The following is a 19,714-nucleotide window of genomic DNA, read 5'->3' as shown; positions in this document are numbered from 1 at the left end:
CCTGCTGAGCTCACACCGTGCTAAATTTAACTTCTTATTTAAAGCAGCATTAACTCCGTGGCAGTGACAGGGAAGAACAGGCATGGTTTGGTGGCGGTGGGGACGGGGACTTCTTGTGCCTCGTGGCACGATGTGGAGACACTCGTGGTCTGGGTGTCACTGTTCAGCCCAATGAGGCTGCCCAGAAGGATCTGCGAGCCGCGAGGCCGCTGCTGGGCTCCACGTCAAGAGAAACCGGCCTGATTTACAGCTTGACGCCAGCCATACCTGGCAGTCCTACAGGGCTGGCAGAGGAACTGGCGAGATGACTTGGTATCAGTATGTCTTGTATGCAAGATCTTCAGGGCAATAGCGAGGCATGCTAATGGTCTGTCCTCTCATTAATCTAGGGCGTGAAAAATTGCGAAATACTCCCTGGCACCCGGTGGCACCTCTTGAGACAGGACCATAAAGGTTTTGGCCAACCTACTTTACTGTGTGACACACCATGTGTGGACATGATATTATAAAGCTTACACACCGTGCTGAACAAAGAAACCGAGCTTTTGCCTCTTTAGCAGACCAGGTGCACTCTCCCTGAGTGTGCAGGGCAACAGAGTATTGCATTCGGCTTGCGTGAAATAAATCCTGTCAATGAAAAGGACACGTTGCTATTAGGAAACTTATACTGACTCAGCAAGACTTGTACAAATATTTTCCTTGGACAGCTACCATACAGTCAAGTAGCTGCTACTACACATTTGCCCTTTTATGCCACTCCAGACAAAGGATTATCTGTTAGCAAGAAGATTTTAAGATTAACTCAAGGAAAATGTTAGATTAAAATCTTACATACAAGATAAAAGTATCTCTGTCTTTGTGAAAAAAAAAATACGCACAGTTCATCCTGGGGAGTCTGAGATTCTCTCTGGCTTTGTTGGCAATTCTTCTAATTTTATTCAGAGGTTATTGGGGTTGATAATCATTCACTGCTTCGCCCTACGCGGGGATGAAGTGACCTCCAAGGACGTCAGCAGCAAACAAGGAAGAATTTTACACAGGGCAAAATTATATGCACAGGAGGCTGCAGAAACAATAGCATGAACAAATTTAAAGGAAAAAAAGATCAGAAAAATAATGTGAGGCCTGCCTATTGCTATTAAACTTGATGTTTTGAATGCCTTACAGTGTTGTTCTCTACAAGCATGAGAAACACAGGGAAAAAAAAAACAAACAATCAGCAACAAAAAAAAACCTTTATAGCATAGGTATGACTTATTCTGGCTCTTTTCTTAAAATACCTGCTGGCTGCTGTTGGAGTGAGGATATAAAATGTCTGACCTTTGGATGCCTTATTTACTACTTACCTTGTGAGACTTGTCTGCAAAAGGCCTGGGTTGTAAAACTGAGGATCAGATCAGAGACGTCTCCAACCTGAAGGACATTTGGTTGGTCTGAGGCTGCCTTTGGGCATGTAACTAAGTGTTACATGTCTCTTGGATAAAGCTTTGATACCTTTAGAGCCTGCACTCCTGTGGGTACGTGCCCTGCATGGGTCTGCAGGCCCATGAGACCGGTGGGAGGAGCACTCGCTGCTCACCTGCACCCTCCCCTGATGAGGTGAGACGAATCACCAGTGACCAAAAGCTCTTCCTGATGTATCTTGAAATGTGTCTTGAACCCACGGATTTGTGTTGATGACTTTTGAAGCCTTCACCATGTTTTCAGCTGTCAAAGACGCAACGGTGCTAAAAACTAGGGCCTGATCTGGTAGCAGCAGACTGGTCCCTGCAGTCCTTTAGTGCCAGCTGGGATTGCACACCACTGCTTTCCACGTCAAAATCCCCATTTGGAGCCCTCGCCTCTGGTCCCGCAACAAGAAAACCTGTGCTCAAAGCTGACTGCACAGCCCCAAACAGCTTCTGGAGTCTGGTCCCTCTGTGAGGCGACCTGCTGCACAGACGCGTTGGGATGAGGCCATTTTCTCCCTGCAGTTTCGGCAGTGCTGCTATTTGTAAAGCTCCAGCAATGGCATCTCTTAGCAAGTGCTTTTTCCACTCAGCCACTCTCAGCTATCAGTCCCCCCACTTCCAATGTTGGTGGCCAAACAGGATCCTTTCGCTTCCAGGCCCTGAAACCGTCCATCTCAGCAGCTGGCTGCCTCCTCTCCCTGGGGCAGGCCTTCTTCCAAGGAACGGCATGATTCATCTGCAGATGGCTCCCTGGATCCGAAGGCATCTCCACCCACAGCCAGGAAAACCAGTGATCCCAGTGTGCCCAGAACACAAACCCAGTGCCCACAGCGTCCTCGCGCTGGTGGACTCGTGTCTCACGTTTACCCTGGTCTCGGTGGTGGGAAGGACATTCGGCCTTGTGGACATGTCAGGGGATGAGGGATCAGGTCACTGGGAGTGATGGCTCCACACTACATCTCTGCTTCCTATGCTGGCTCGAGATGAAACCATGCCACCAAGAAATACTGTGATACTACACGAGTATGTCCACCGGGCATCCCAGGGTGTGTGTGACTGATTTGGGATGGCCTTTCTGTCTGTCCCAGAAAGACAACTCACCCTGGCTGAACAGCAGCCCACATGTGGGTGCTATTACCATGTAACAGACGTCGTGGGATACAGCAGGGATCACATCCTGATCCGCTCCGTTTTCGGGGAAGGAGAAGTAAGGTGGAAGTGTGTGGATGCAGTGTCCCTCGTCCTTCCCCTGTGCAGCCAGCACTGCTTGCCCGCCCTCCAAGCCGATCTTGAAGCTGGCAGAAGCTGGCTTGCTCAGAGCACGCTTGAAAATGCCACCCTCACCGTCAGCAGCAAGGTTTCTGTAACGTCAGTGGTTATGCAAGGCAAAGATTTACAGCGTCCGTGCCGACACGAATCGCGATGGTTCTGATCACGTACAGCGGCTTTTGGAGTTACTGCATTTTCATGTTGCAGTTATATAAGCGTGACCCAGCCCTGACCTTCCCTGGCAACTTCCCCCACGTAATTAGAGATCTCCTGGTGACAAATTCGTGCTGGGATCCAAACGGTTTGGCAAATTCCAGATACTCATTTTTGGCAAGCTGGGACTCCCAGCAGCCCGACGCTGCCTCTGGAGTGTCTTCCCTGGGGAGGCACAAGCTCTGGGTGGCAGGGGGAGAAGGAAGATTTCCCATCCCCATCTCTCCCTTTCCCCTAGAGGTACTTCCATAAGGATTATGCTCCCAGCATCCAGTGCCTAGCTGAAATAATAGGTTGTTGTGAGCTCTGGGGAAGCACCCCTCCTGTGAAGTTGGTCTTCTTTAAAATTAAATGTATGTTTTGCTGTGGTCAAACCACTGCTCTCTGCCACCTACAGCAGGGCAAGCTCACACTGGGAGGCTCCCAAGTTAAAACAGCAAGAGGACATTGGGTGACCCTTGCCTCCCTAATGCTTGAGACGCAGCATTCATTGCTGCAGCAGAAGGAAAGCAAGTGGGAAAAGATGAGGAGGTGCATTGCTGGCCCCACGGCAGACAAGGCAGACAAAGGGTGCTGAGATCCTGTGCCCTTAGTTTTACCTAGCACAACCCTAGGCTGAATGAGCAAGCAAATGGGTGGCCTTAGGTCCTTGGTGAGTTGCCCAGCAGCATTCAGTGATGCATAGATCTATCTAAAAACCACTCTCCTTGTTCTGTCCAAACAGATGCATCAAAGATACACCCACAGTAGCATAATGGAAATTTTGCTAGACCCACCACAGCCAGCTCATTATTTGGGACTCACACAAAATGGGATAGTCTGTCTGATGGTGAGCAAAAAGAAGCTCTCACCGCTGCAGTGAATGGGTCAGGATCAGGCTAGTAATTAATCCCTGTTGTGTATTTTGTATGAGCTGCTGAGAGGTGAGAATGCTCAACAGTGCTTTCCACAGGGGTGTGAGCAGTTTATCCCTTTCTGAGCACAAAAGATCATTGTTTGACACAGGCACTTGCCCATAAACAGCTGACTAGGAACCAAAAACCTATTACCAAACAAATAGGATACATCTCTGAGATATGCTCAACTTTGTTCCTCACCCCTTTCCTGCATTTTTTTTTTCAATCTTGGGTAAAATGCAAACTAAAATAGGTACACATCATTAAAACCATCCATTATATGCAGCATAATGAGGTCTGATCCCGCTTCCATTCAAGTCAGTTGAACAATTCCCATTGACCTCACTTGGGAAATAGCTGCAATCCACGGCGAGTTGTAGCTAAGTTAAACACAAACCCAGGCATTCATAAAGCAATGAGGAGCATACGATGGCTGTTTTTCCCTGGAGTTGGCATTCTTAGGAGCCCAAGACAATGCGTGTGCCTGGACCTTTGTGGGAGAAGTTCTTTCACAGGGAAACAGGCCCTTTCATGGCCTTCTTCTAGCACTGAACCGACTTCTTCCACAGAGGTACTACACTAAATCAATTAGACTAAACAGTGCTAGGACGGTGTTTGGGAACGTCTCCTGGAGACAGAGGGTGAGGCTGTTTTGTTGAGCATCTCTGCTGCTTTCTTTCATTCCTAAGTGCATCACTTTACTGGCTGTTGGCACTGGCTGCCCCCCGGCTTTCTCTGGCACAGCCGTGATGAATTTCTGTAGGTGTCCTGGGGCACAAAGCATGGCTGTTTGATGAATAATGAACAAAATTATTACTGCTGTAGGGCTGGAAGAGGTTTGGACCACACAGGTTGCATCACCACTAGCAGAGAGTGCTGCTCTCTGGGCACCTCCGTGCGCTCTCTGGTTCAGTTTTATTTACTCGAAGGGAAGAGAAGAGGGCTGGGGAATCAGCTCATCACCTATCACACTGATTGCCCAAAATCTTCATGGTCCTGACTAATGGAGATCTCCTCTCCTCCCTTTGGATCCTGAGAAAGCCAGGCAATAGCTCTCAGGACTCGACACCTCTCCTAATCAGGCTCTGATCCGGCTTTCCTCCCTCCTCTCATCGCAACGGAATTGGGGAAAAGATAAGGTGAAGCTCTGCACTGCACTTTGCAGTTTGTGGTTTGTGCAGGCAGAGCCACAGGCAGAGCCATGAGCTCTCGGCTGCACATAAAGCTACAGGTTGGATCTTCACCAGTGGGAAACACAGAAAGCTGGAAACTCCAAGAGAAAAAAAAAAAAAAAAAAAAAAAAACAACCCAAAGAGAAAACACCTGTGGCCTTCCACATGGGATTAAGAAGTGCCAGGAAGAGAGAAATTTTCCCCAAGAAAAACAAAACGAAGCAAAAACAAAGCACCATAAATAAAAGCACAAAGGGCTGTGGCTGCTGAGCTCCCCTGAAACTCGGGGAACTGACAACAGGTTTGTGGGCGTCCGATGTTTCGGCAAGGGTGTGCCTGTTCTTCAGGGGACGCCGGCCTGCCAAAATATGATGTGCACTCAAATCACAGCCACAGGCTGTGCTGCCACAGGGGAAAAGACAGCACAGCATATTTTTTTCTGGGAGGGGAATGAAATCAGAAGAGCCAGAAAAGCCACGAGGTGGGAGCTCGCAGAAGGCTCTTTACCAGTTCTGTCGGCTCAGTTCCCCTCGCACGCCCTGTGAAGGTGACAGACCTGTACCAGTACCCCTGCCAGGAGGGGGACTGCATGGGTTTGTACTGCTTCCATTTTGTGCTTTGGTGCTAGACCATAGCTTTCTTTGCCAGCACGTTCCTTTTGTGTGTGTGTGCGCTTGCAAGCAAGAAGCAAAGTCTGCCAACGTGAGAAGGCTCAGGCCACATGCAGCATCTGTGGGCTCTCAGAAATAACTGCTGCTGCCTTTTGGGGGAGGGAACTAGCTCATAAATATTTACAGCGCTGCTAGTTACTGCGATGCAAGATGGTTCTGATCAAAATATGGGAGGCAGGGGTTCAGCACGCCTGACTAATCTAGCCTGGTAATTGCCCAGCAAAATCATTTATGAGCACAAGGAAAGCTGCTTCACCCCTCTGCTTCACGAATAAAGCATGAGTGCACATTGGAGGAGGGCTGCAAAACCCAGCACTGCTCAAAACGTGACCCTTGAGACTGCATTTTTCAGCTGATATTTAAGCATGACTCTGTTTTAGAGAGGCTAAATAGCTTTCCTCCCTTCCCTTATGGTTTTTAGGAAACCGAGCCTGAATATATAAACTTAATTGTCACCCAGAGCCCTGAGTCACACAGTCTGGGGCAGCACGAGCAGGCGAGGCCTGAAGGGCACCCTGGTGTCCTGAGGCAATGTCCCAAGGCCTGTCTCAGTCGTCCTGCCCCTAATGAGATGTAGCCTCATCAGGCATCTCCTGCAGGGACAAATGCTGCTCTTGCCCTTCTCTTGGGAGAGCGGTGCAGGGCTGTAACAGCAAGGCGCTCATGCCTCCAGGTGAGGACTTGCTCCCTGTCTCTCTTGGAGCTCTCCGTGGCTGGTTCAAGTCTGCAGGCAATAAGTCAAGTCTCTGAAGGCTACACCGGCCTTCAAAGAACCAGAAACTCACTGCTGCAAGCTTGATGCTGCCCTTGGCTGAAACAGCCAACTTGTACACCTGGAGGACAGACCCTCGGGAAAAGTAATGCCTGCCTCAAAATTTTGTTTTTAAGAGGTCATGGATTTTCTTTTAGTAAAAGTTTATTGTTAAATATTAGGAAGTTTTTTTTTATTCTTCCTTCTTTTTTAATGGCCATATGGCAAATGATCTCAAGGCTTAGTGCAGTATTTTGAGCAATAGTACTCCACATCATTAATCCAATAGATTGAATAAATGGATATAAGATATAGGAAAATATACGGATATAGGGATATAAGGGATATAGGGATATAGGATAGAATGGAAAATAAAAGATGGGCCATGGTGGTTAGGTGAGAGACTCAAGCATCTGAGGAAATTAGAGGGTTGACACGGATCATCTTATGTTCCCCACCCCAAGCCACATTAGAGATGAGCAGAACCCAGCCTTCTGGATCCAACTCCACGGTCAAACAGACAAGAGGCTCTGGGCTGGATGGGTCTACAGGAAGCTCAGCAACATAGGAAGCCTGGCACCGGCAGCTCTGCTGCCCTGCCAGAGGCTGCAGATATGCGCATCTGCAGGGCCATGCTCTAGCACATCTGGAGCTGCTTCTAGCACATCTGGCCACTGAAATCTTCCTTTCAAAGGTTAAGATATTTTTAAAGAAAAGCTGGAAATGTGTTATAGAAATCAATGCTATGGCATGCAAGGACTCACTAGAGTGTTATTCTGTCTTTGCTGGGGAGCAGATTAAAAAAAACAGAAACACACAAAAACAACACAATTTTTGGTGGGAACTCAGTCTTTTGAACTGCAGAGCAGCAGGTCTCATTGTTCATGTCTTCTACAGTGTTTTTGCAGAAGCAGAGAAAGATAATATCAGATCTTTGAAAGATAAAACTAGATATCAGAAAAGTTTTGAAGAGCTATGGTGAATGCAGCTGATATTTTGCAAAAAGAAGAAATACCTGTAAGCGAGATATGCACATTTTGAAGGGACACAGACTAACATCAGTACGGTGTCAGGCCCTACAACAAAATAAGCAGGGCAAAACTAGATATATCAAACCACTCTGGGACCGGAAGCTTTTGAAATGCACGTTCATGTTTGTCTGAATCACAAATAAAAGTGCTATTCTGAAAGGAAGAAAATGCAGCATTACTCAATGACTTAACCAAACCTTTATGTTACACATCAAAGTACCATTTTTATTTATTTTATTTTATTTTATTTTATTTTATTTTATTTTATTTTAATTTATTTATTTTATTTTATTTTATTTATTTTATTTTTTCCCTCATCTCTGGCCTCAGTTCTGCAGCCCTTCCCTGCTCAGCAGCACACTGAAATGGTTATTTGATATCAAGCACTTCAGGGCTTTGCTGTAGGGGTACAGAGCCTTTACTGCCTGGCTGATGATGCCCTTGCAGGGACTGCTGTGACACCTGGACATCAGGGTGCCTCCAGGATCATCCCCACCATGGAACGGCTGTGGAAGTCCCACAGGAGCTGCTCAGTGTGCAAAGAGCCAAACTCCACTCTGATGAACAGGAGCTGAAATGTGGCCCTGTGCCCCTCTGGTTCCCAGGTGGGCCCAGGAAGCTGCTGTGATATCTTCGGCCAGATCTCCTCTGCTGCCCCACCATGGAGCTGCAGGGCTATTGGCCTCCTAGCAATATCATGTCCCCAGAGTCAGCTATGTGAAGGAGTAGTGCCTTCTATGAGTGAATTTAAAACCTTTACAGGATGGAGTAAGTGCAGGAAGTGGAATACATATGCTAATTAAAGCAGTATTTCATTGCAGGTTACTTTTATGGCAGGTCTTAAGAAGGGCAGGATCGAGGTAACAGCCCTTAGGGGACAACTTGGCATCAATGTTGTCCTGTTTCCCCCTGCTTTCTGCACCACTAATTTGTACCAGCCTCCCAAAACAGACAAAAAACAGAACATAGCCAGGCTTCAGCCATTGCTTTTCCCCTAATTAAAACATACGTATAGAGGCAGAGAGTATAGAGGCAGTGCAGGATTTGTTTAAGACGTATGATTTCCTAAGGTCTGTCCTGTGTTTCTGAAGCAAGTTCTTAATACTGGTCATGGGTGTGCATGTAACATATACAGTATCCCACTCTGTCAACAGGCACAAGCCAGTACAAGTCCCCACAGCTTGGTAAGATATACGTGTCCCCTGTTCTACCCTTCCATTCATTCACATGTACCTGGTCAAGTTCATCCTAGCTCCTTTTTTCACTGAAGGTGCTACAGAAATTTCACAGCTCAGCTGTGGGGATAAATCCAACCCCGAAAGTGAAGACAAGATCTCCTAGTATTGTACAGTGCAAAAAAAGAAGTGACTGCATCCCCTCCTTGCTTCCTTTTCTGCTCTGCTCAGCACTGGGATTGATTAAAATAAGCCAATGAGCACTGGAAAAGGGCTGCAATACAATCTGCAATATGCAGAAAGCGAACAAACCCAAAATCACATCAGGAGTGTTTTTAATGAACGTGAGACCCCATGCAAGGCAGCACCGGAGGTCTGACACCCAGCCTGCTGCTGTGGTTACCGTACCCACACAAGTAAGGTAGGCCCAAGGACCAGGTCCTGAAAACTGGGGGCAAATAAGAAGTATGAGGCACATGTAAGCTCCTTGTGCCTCTCCCTGTCTGGTTCACGAAGCTTGGGAGCTCCTGCAGGCACCTCCTGGAGAAGCACAAGGGCCTGCAGGGCCTGCTTGGCAGGTCCAAGTGGTGGCCATGATGCAGGGGGAGGTCACAGCCTTTGTGACATGGCGGGCCCCAAACAATGGGGACAATGCCTTTTGTGTGGAGGAAGAACACCTCCCGGGGAGGGGAGCATGCATTGTGTCTCACGACACAGAAGATGGGAGCTGTTACAAAGCTTTGGCTGCGGAGTTGCTCGCGTTGTCGGCCCTGGAAGCCTTCGGTTCCTCAGCTCCCTGACTGCTGTCCAAGAGAGGCTTGCGAATAAACAATTAAACAATATTGTCAGTGGGAAGCGTGCCAGGAGTTCTGTAAAACATTGTGGTCAGCTGAAAATAAAATAAGGCCCGATCCCTGGCAGGAGATGTTGAGGACATCGGAGGATTGAGCCTGGGCTGAGCCAAAACAAATCCCAAGGATCAGCAATAAGTCAGCAGCCTCCATGCTAAACACCCGTTTCCTTCAGTTTATCCACTTCTGTGGCGTTGCTGCTTCAGTGTCCAGGTTCTGAGGAAAACATTTTCTCAGAGATCAGAGGTCAAAAAAGATTCTTCAAAAGTGATAGACACCTCTTCACCTCTGACAGCGCTCAGGACCACACACAACCGCCTCCGCTGCTAGCTGTGGGCCTGCCTCCAAAGGCAGGAGAGGACAGCTTTGGCAACGCAGCTAACTGCAAAGCTAAAAGTTTTTCTGCTGTTACCTTAAGAAAATAGTAATAAATGATCTATCTCTCCAGGCGCAGAATGACGTTGCCCCAGGCCAGCATTTTATGAGAGCCCTCCTTGCTGCTCAATGGCAACCTCTAGCAATGCAAGGGCAAAGCTATTCTGTCCATAAACAAGCCTTTGAAGGTGTGAATTGGGCTAGATCTTTGTGCTTGACTTTCCAGACCACCACACAGATGCTGTTGACACAGGACAGTGCAATGAACCCAGATTCAAAATGTAGATTGGGATTTTTCTGGCGGCTTGCAAAACCCAACCATGACAGCAGGGGATCTGAGTGAGCAAGGGTTCCCTGGGGTACAGCACGAAGCAGGGGAAGCTCGCCCTCTCCTTTCTGCTGGAAAAAGGGAAAGCTTCCCTTTCCTGTCCCTGGAGCAAGTGAGAAGTGCTTCCTCTCCCCAGGTATGCTCCCCATCTCGTTTCAGTCCATCCAATTTTTACATTTTTTTTTCTTTTCTTTTTCTTGAAGCCTGCATCCCAGGTGTCCCCTGGATAGATGAAAATTTGATGAGTTTTTCTGAGGCCAGAGTCAAGCTCTGTACCTTCCTGTAGCTGATATAAAAATGTTTGAAACGTGTTGTAAGACCTGAAGGAGTGCTAACCAGCAGTCAGGGGTGCCCTAAAGGTATTATGTTCAGCCATTCATGGTTTTTAAGGTAGTGCCATGACTTGTGGATGTTTGGGTCTGGAATTACTGCTAAGAGTGGATACCCAAGGAGCACACTGAGCCCTGGTTCCTGCAGAAATGCTGTGTAAAACAAGTATGGTCTTTGTTGCTCAGACCTCCTGCATTTAATCACAGATGCAGTTTCACGCAGCAGATTTTTTAATGTCTCCATGTATTCCCTGACTCAGTTCTTAAATATCTCATGATATGCATATACTGTTACACAACCATTCATTACACACAAACAGCCATGTCAAAGCAATCATCAATATGAAATCATGAAACGCTGGGGAAGCAGGTTGCCCAGGATCCCAATTGCAAGGTGACATAACTACTTTGGGACAGAACAAGAATGTGCATTTATTTTCCTGTCAGAGGATTAAGTGAATCAGAAATAATAAAAACATTAAGTTTACTTCAAATTTTAATACGGTAAATGATTTTACAACATGTAACAAGGTCACATGCTAAAAACTTAAATTGCTGGGTTTATACTGAGCAGTTTTGTTAAAGAAAATGTAAAAAGCAGCAGGCACGAAAGAAGGCGGTATAACTACTGCATAAAACCTTGAAGAGTTGAAACTTCGTTCTTCCCTGCAATGTGTAGAAAGAACTGTGTTTGAACAGTGTGGGGGATTTCTGGCTTCTTGTGAGTGAGGAATATCCCAGGAAGCTGCTCTCTCTCATTATTTCATTCCCTCCTCCATTTCTAACCTTAGCCATAAACCAGCCTGGAAAATTAAGGGGGGGAGGGAAGAAGAATAAGAAAAAAAACTAACTATTTCTGATCCCCAGTGTCATGCATATCAGCAGAAGCTAAAAATATTGGTGCTGTGCTGGTGGGTCCTTCAGCAAAAGCATTTGGTCCATCCTTGCCTTTAAGGGCATTGGGCCCAGGGTCCTGTTGCCACTGAAAATGAGATGTGCCTTATCTTTGCCAAGTGTGAACAGGCACAAATCCATGGCAGCAGCGCTGAGATGGGTGAAAAATAGCAGGATATGCTCCCGGTGAAAATGGGAAACAGTTGAAAGTCTGCGTACACACTCAAAGTAATATCTTTTTCCCTTCTCTTGCCTACAGCCAAAATAACACAATGACCCAACTAACAAATGGATCCCTGCTCTGTCTTTCAGTGGCAAAAAACACAGACATCCATTATCCAGGAGGTCTGACTGAAAGGGTAGGGGAGTCAGCAGAGACAGCCAGGGACAGTTTTTGAAGACTGCATTACAAAATAATAAGATGAATGTATTAAGCAGCTTGGGAAACTTCACAATTGGCAAACTCCACACAGGAACTCACCATGTGTTTTCCAAGAAAAAAAAAAAAAAAGAACACAAAGTATATCTCCCCCCCCAAAAAAAGCCAGCAGCTTTACAAGCGTCTGGCTGCGCTGCACCAGCTCTGCGTGGGAATCCTCTGCAGCCGTCGCTGCACAGCATCGCGTCGTCTTGCTCTGCTCTTTCCCATACACACAAAAATGAAATGGGAGATGGAAAGTGAAATCCAGAGATAAAAGTGAGGAGAGGGAAGATATGGAAAATTAATGAAGCGGAGAGATGTTGAAAGGCCAAATGGCAGGGCTGTGCTGTTCCACTGGGCCTTGGCACATGGCAAATGGTTCAGGCTCTTACTTTATTACAAGCAGATCACATGCAGGGGCTGGAACATCCCTCCTGGGCAGCCCTGTGCTTCACACTCCTTGGCTGTGTCTGTAAATAGATTTTTTTCTCTCTTTGCATATCCTCCTCTTGCTTTTGCTGTTGTAGTTTAATATTTGACAGCAAAATATATTGTGCTAGTGCATGGCATTTAACCATGGTGACATCTAGATCCCCACCCAAAAGGTTTAGAAAGTGGCTTGTTTGCCAGATCCCAGCTTGCATGAAGCACACAATCACCTTTGGCTGCATCCTTTGCCTCCTGGTTTGGATGCTTTGAGATGGAGCAGCCTGTGCAGGGAAAATGGAGAGGAGGAACTGACACTTCCAAGTTCTCTGTTGCCCTAAGCAACTTTACTGAGAAAAATCCACCAGAAAGAAAAAACACCCTTAAAACCCAAAGCAGGGAAGCAAATGGTCTCATGCATCCCTGTGATGACAAATTTGTCACTTGTGCACCCCTGGAGGGGTTAGTGATGGGGAAGTAGGCAGGGCAGCGTGAAGCCAGAGATGTTATTCATGGCTGGACACCAGACTGTGGGTCACAGACCACGTGGAGAAGAGAGGTCTCTGAGCAGGGAGGGTACGAACGACAGAGTGCAGCTGAAAAAAGGGCATCCTGCCTCACACTGAGTGTAAAAATCTCACACTGGGCATAAAAATCCCACACTGGGCATTTGTGGGAACCTGTTCTCAGCAAAGCCCCAGACTGGTGGTGCTGGGTTTCAGGCACGAGCCTGACAATGCCTCCCTTGACACTGTGAGTCCCTGAAAGTCCTCCTGCCAGCAGCACCCAGGGCACTCTGCTGCCGCACTTTGTGCTGCTCTGTCTTCGGCAGGCTGCCCTGGCTTTGGGTACAGAGTGCTGGAGACTAGTTCACCCCCAAACATCTCCTTATGAGCTCGCCACAGAGAGCTTGCTAATCGACTTAACCAAAACGCAGAAAATGTGATTTCCTAATTGTGTGCTGTTTTTTTTTTTTTTTTCCTAGGTTTGCTAGCCAATCTGTTAGAACTACCTTGCTGCCTTCTTTTACGCTCTTTCCTTCTGTGAAGATGGGCAAGCTGCTTTATGGCCGAGGAGTAACAACGAGGCAGGCTTGGTTTAATGAGTCAGTCGGAGTGCAGATGCCTTTTCCAGCAGCAGGGCAGGTGGTTTTGACATCTGGGGAAGCGTGTATCTGCTCCTGTCTGGCAGTCACAGAGCCTCGCCCACCCTGGTTCTGTCTTCTGCATTGCTAGAAGCTGAAAACATCTCCTGTGCTATCTCCCTGTGAACTTGCAGCCAATTTTATCCTCTCTTACAGAAAAAAAGTCTGATTGTAGAGTAACAGAGGTAGTGAAAAAGACTTTGCCTTCCTCAGTTGGTCTAAGTGGTACTTTCCTTGGTGAATAGGTGCTTGGAAATGGGTGAATCATGCCATGGGCTCCGAGTGAGTAAAGGCAGCAGTTGACGACAAAACACAGTTTTGTAGATGAAGAATGTTTAGAAATAGAACATAGGTCATGGTTTTCACACAGGTTCACACACAAATTGTTTAAAAAAGGTTGTTAATGGATGCTTAGTAAATTGCCTTAGTGACTAGCAATCAATTTTTAAGGAGTCCAAAGGGCAACAAGTTGCCTCCAGCCATCAATTATTTCAAACTTGAAATCCACTGTGACACACACTAGGCATGAATCATTTACAATCATGCACTAGCCTATAATAAATCTTTTCCCACATAACTTTCATGCAAGGTAGGACTGAGGCCATTCTGCAGTGCATTATGGCTCTTCCTGTCTGTTTAAATTTGTAGAGTATCCTGCGAAATGGGCCTGTGCCATGAGGACGACATAGGGTAAAATGACTGCCTTTCCTGTAATCTTCCCAAGGATAGTAACCTAGGTTTGGGAAACTGAGTAATGACACTGTACTGGTTTACAGAAGTTGTGGTTATAGCAGTTTTTCATTATAGGTAATGGGGAACATTACTAAACCTGCTAATGATTTCCTAAAGCTTCAATTACAAGGCATGTGGCTGTAAGGACTGGCTTGGTATGGGGTCATTCTGTTTTATTTTCCTTTCTTTAGAGTCACTTTGGGAAACATTTTTCATCTTTGCATATGGTTGTACCACTACAAAGTGATAAAATTCCCATACCAGTTCTTAGCTCAGAAAACTTACTTTTGACTAAAGGGCCTCTGTGACTAGCCAAAAATCCCTCCCAGAACAGTTCTGTGGAAAACAGTTGCCAGCTCAGAGAGATTTGATTCATTAACCAGACTGCTGATAGGAAGTGGGCTGGGAATAGGCTTGAATGAAGTGAATGAAGTAACCCCCAGACTTCCCATACTGTTGGGGCAGTCCCTGTGCACCCTGTCCTGCTGCCTGGGACTGCAGGAGTGACTCCGTGCCTGCAGCAGGAACAAAGCTGGACTTCCCACCTGGGTCACACTTACCTGCTCCCTCAGTCCCACTAAAACCAGTACAATGGGCTGCCACAGGGTGCCAGGTTAGGTGAGGCTGGTACGTGGGAAGGCATTTGTATCACTGTTTGCACAGGTATTTCTTCTTCCTTTTTGTTGATGGCATACAGCTCGAGAAGAGGGAAGTGTGAGAAATAGAAAAGGGAAAACTCTGATGTGCATGGGCAAAATGAACAGAACACTGGAAATAAAGAAGAATAAAAAGTCAGGAAATACACATCTGCCAGGTATCTTCTCAAACTCACGTTAACTGCTCCCCAGTCCTGACTTTGTTTTTTTTTCTTCCATCAAGATTATTTCAAGTTGTGGAATCCAGAGAGCATCAGAAAACATCTTGTCTGATTCATATATTCACTGATCCAATAGACAGTTTTATAACTGAATCAGTGTCCTTGGAGGAGTAAGTTCGTATTTGTCCAAAATCATTTTAAAGGGCTTAGCAACAGACTGAGACAGAACTTCATCCACGACACCCCGCACCATCACGTATGCAGCTCATGAGTTTAGCATGCCATTTCTCTGAAGCAGTCTGTCTTCCTTTGCTTTAGCATGCAGCGATGGGCAGGATAGAGCCTCCCAGATATTTCTAGAGCCTCCTAGATATTTCTTTGTGTAGGGTGGGCTCATTTAGAAGAAAATCTGATTTTGCTGTAATCACTACTCACGTGCAAAACTCCAAGCTTTTATCTCTTCATGCCAGAGCAAACCCTCATGACCCCTTAATCCTCAGCCAACGTGCCTAAATTTGGTGCAAAATTCTCAGCAGTGACGAGGGGCTTCCTGTAAAGCTAGGACTTTATGGCACTAGGTGCTGCACAAACAAGCAAGGAAAAGGATATTTTTGTCCCACGTCAATGACAACATGCATCAGGGGATGAAACAAGAGGGCAGGAACAGAGAGGAAGACAGAAATAAAAGCATGTTTTAGTGCAGACAAGTGCAGCTAACTCCTTGAGAGCTTGGCATCAGAAGGCAACCTTCTGCAGGTGTGTTTCATCCCAGCTCATATAAACTGTCCCTGCCTTTATCCCAGCACTTGGGCACCAGGAGATGCTGAGACTGCATGTTCCTGAGAAACTGTGCTTGGGACATCGGGAGCTACAACTGGGAGCTTCTTTCCTATGACTGAGATGTGAGGTCAAAATGGAGAGAGGTTTATCTTAAATGGAAGTGATGAAAGATGAATGTTAGTTTTTTGTATCATCTGGCAGATGAGGTAACCCAGAAATAGAAGAAATGAGCTAACAGAAAGAAACCCTGAGAAGCATTGGTCAAAACAGGTAGTGCAACAGGGAGCAGACTCAGCATTGCTGAGTCAGGAAGCACTTAAAAGATGAGGAGCGTGGTCAAAAAGAGATGAAGAGAAGGTGAGGTGGAGATGAGAAGGGGCCTGTTATGTGGCAGCAGACCTGGAGCAATCAACATCTGCAGCTGGTGGAAAAAGAGGAATACTCTCTTTTTGAAAGGGACACTTCACATCTGCAATGGTCAAGCTACCTTTTAGCTGCCTTGATTTTTTTCCAGGCAGGCAGATTTTCCAGATCACCTCTGGACGTTTATGGGAGAAGAGATCTCTTAATAACGCCTCTTCTTGCAAGAATCCATCCCACAAGAATTTCCATTAATCTTTTGGCCATCACATTGCTGAAATATGGATTTTCCAGCTGTGGGAAGAGACCTGTCAAGCCTCGCAGTCCCAAACTCTGGGATAGCTTTTTACAGCACAGCTCACATGCCACGGTGCTTTGCACACTTTTCTCAGATGCACAGGTCTTGATTCACTTTAAGATAATTTAGAAGATAGTCCAGATGATTAATCTGCCTGTTCTGGGCACAGAGCTAAGAAATGCGATGTTAATGGATTTCCAGGTTCCCGCTGCACCAGCGAGACAACAGCTGTGGATGAAGAGATCCTCCTGCATCCACACACCAGGTTGGGCCTGCTCCTGCTATCATCATTACCATGACGGGGGTGGCATCTGAGCACACAGTCTGGAAAGTGCTTCTGGATCCTCTGGGGTGCAAGAACATGCCAGTGGAAGAGGGTGACATTGTCCCCTTGCTGCATTCAGGCTTTGTTGGTCCTCTAATGTGCCTCAGGACAGATGCACACCTGCATTTCCGCCTCCTTGCTCTGCCAGTAGCTTAGGTTTCAGATAGGATTACCATCATTTCCTGAGCACTGGCGGTATGGTTGTGTCAGCACAGGAGTTAAAAGCTATTTCCAGCCCATATTAGCCATCTGGCCGGCGTGGCCCTTGGGCCCCCTCCTGGGATGGGGGGACATCTCCTGGGGACACTGTGTCTGCCGAGCCACACCACCACTCCAGCACTCCCACCCATGGGGGCTTTGGCAGGCCTGAGGTAGGCAGCTTTTTTCCCCCATTTGTCTGTTTTTTTTCTTTGTTTGTTTGTTTTCCTTTTTTTTTTTTTCTTTTGATTGATTGATTTATTTTTTTAAAATAACATGATGCTTGGATAATTTCCCCTAGGCAATCAATGATTACATAATACTTTTCAAGTCTGCTATGTTTGTTAACAGCACTACATGCCAATACATGACAACACTTCATGGTGAGTTACCACATTGCCTGAGGTTACCAACATGGTATTTGCCTCAACTGATTGTGTTAGGCCTTCATAAAACCTTCGTGCCTAGGTTGGACGTGGACTCACTAGGAGCAGAGTGGAGACCTGCAGATCCACGTGGTTTCACTCTGTAGGCGTGTACATCCTCAGTTCCCCGGTGCACCTGTAATGCCTGTGTCCTTAGATCAGAACATTAATATTTTATTCCATTTTTCCATGCACAACTAGTCCTGCCATCTGCTGAACATGACCCACATGCCAAGAAGTGCGTCACCTTGAACAAAATGTAGGAAAGCCTTTATGCAACAAAGCAGAGGCTCTATATAAATGAGCTAGGGCCCCACTCCTCATCTGTCCTTTATGGTGCTGGAGGATGAATGCTCCTTTGGGCAAGGGGCTGTTGAAGACATGAGCCATGGGAGACAAGAAGAGGTCACTTATGACTACCACTGAGGCTTACAGAGCCATAGCATGTCACCTGCTATCGCTAATCAGGGCATGGAGAATGATAGTTTGAAAACTGTCCAGCACTGGGCTAACTATTCTCTTCCTGGGAGGAAGGGTAAAGGCAAGTGTAATGAAAAACAAACAAACAAACAAACAAAAGCAAAACATAAAACAAAGCAAAACAAAACAACAACAAAAACATCAAACCAAAACAAACAAAAGAAAAAAATCCTCCTCCAGAATCATGAGGAAACTCATTTTAAGCAACTGTGTAAGAGAGACCTGTACCTGGCTGCAAGCAGTATGTGCACTGGGTTGGAGAATCAAAGGCAATAGGTCTCACACCACTTCCCAGTGACATCACTCCCTGGATCGGACAGACAGAAAAGCCTCTGTCTACAAGGGCTCTGCTTTCAGTTTCCATTTCCTCTCTACAGCCCCCACACTTCCCTTTTCCAACAGTTTATCCCTTCCTGGTGTTAACACCTCTCGGTACAGTGAGCGTCATCGTGACATCCCTTTCCTAGAGCTATCCCTCAGCTCATTCCTAGTCTTCTCCCATCAGGTGTGAGTGCTCCTGCACAAAATGGCAGGAAATGCAGTCAGCGCTGCTGACACGTCTGTGGTAACGTATGATGGATCATTTCTGGAGAGGTCTCCAGCAGCCCAGCCTCGTTCAGCCATGTTATTTCTGTTCGTCCCATCAGAGTTTGCTGCTTCTCGCTGCTGGCAGTGAGCGGTCACAGGGCAGCTCATGCTCCTCAACACTCCTGCTTCAGCTGGAGGTGGGAGAGGACCCTTCTGGGATTTGTAAGGGCTGCTGATACATGGGGATGGACGATCCTCGGGGGTCGGAAATGCTAGGTATGTGCTGAAGGCAGACCCATCTTCGTGCCTGGAATTCTGCGCATTCCCCAGCTGCTTTGGATAGTCCCTTTTGGCCGATAAGGCTCACACCATACACATCCTTCAGTCAGCCTCCTATCCATTCCTCCAGCTTCCCTCTCTCCCCACAGTCCCGTGGCCTCTGCTTGTCATAAACCTCACAATGCAGTGAGGATTTTTTCATGAGGCACTGAGTCTCTCCCTCAGCAGATGTACAACCTTTGCTAACTCTTCCCCAGGACAACACACCGCTGAGCCAACCCAGGGGCTTGTTGTCAACAGGTGAAGAAGGGACGTACAGGTGAAATACAGCACCTATATTCCCAGTTGCCCTCTTCTTCACTTTTCTTTTAGATGCCAAAATTATTTGCTGAAAAAGAAAAATCACATTGTCTACCAGCTCAAAATTTATTGTAGCTGGATACGCAACTCAGAAGCAGGTAAAAGCAGTTAAAGTCAAACTAAATGGTAATTCATTTTATTCTTGGATATTTTTTTGACTCTGAGAAGGACAACGGATAGTAAACGTCTTTGAAAATTTGAAGGGTAAATGCATTTTAGTACTTAGCTTCAGGGAACAAAAGTTTTTAAGTGTTCACAATGTGTAAAAGGAGCTTCAGAAAAAAGCAGGTTAATCTGAATCCTACCTTTTTGAACAAGTCCCTTGCCTTCATGCTGCTGAGTCTCCAGGCAATCACACCCGCTTCTCCAGGGCACAGAATGTGCCAGGAAACAGGCATTTTCCCAGCTGGATGTGGGTCATTACCTGAATTCAGCACTCCATTTTTTTCCTTGACTAAAAGACTTGTTGCTCTCAATTCTGAAATCTCAGAAACATACATGACATGAACAGCCCACAAATGGTAGTGGCAGGTTTGTAGGAGGTGTGGAGTTGGATGGGAGTGTTTCTCTGAAATGCATTTGCACAGTTAGTTTGGGATTCCCACTGGCTGAGAAAAGGTTTTTAATTTTCCCCATCATTAGCATTAGTTCTATCCAAGATGCTCAAAATAATGTGGAAAGCTTTTGTTTGGGGATCTCAGCCATTATGTCAAACTAAGAACAGGAACTTTACAT

This window comes from Cygnus olor, chromosome Z (assembly GCF_009769625.2).
Source record: "Cygnus olor isolate bCygOlo1 chromosome Z, bCygOlo1.pri.v2, whole genome shotgun sequence".
NCBI classification, from domain to species: Eukaryota; Metazoa; Chordata; class Aves; order Anseriformes; family Anatidae; genus Cygnus; species Cygnus olor.
The sequence above is the reverse complement of the archived record's forward strand: the minus strand, read 5'-3'. Positions refer to the sequence as shown.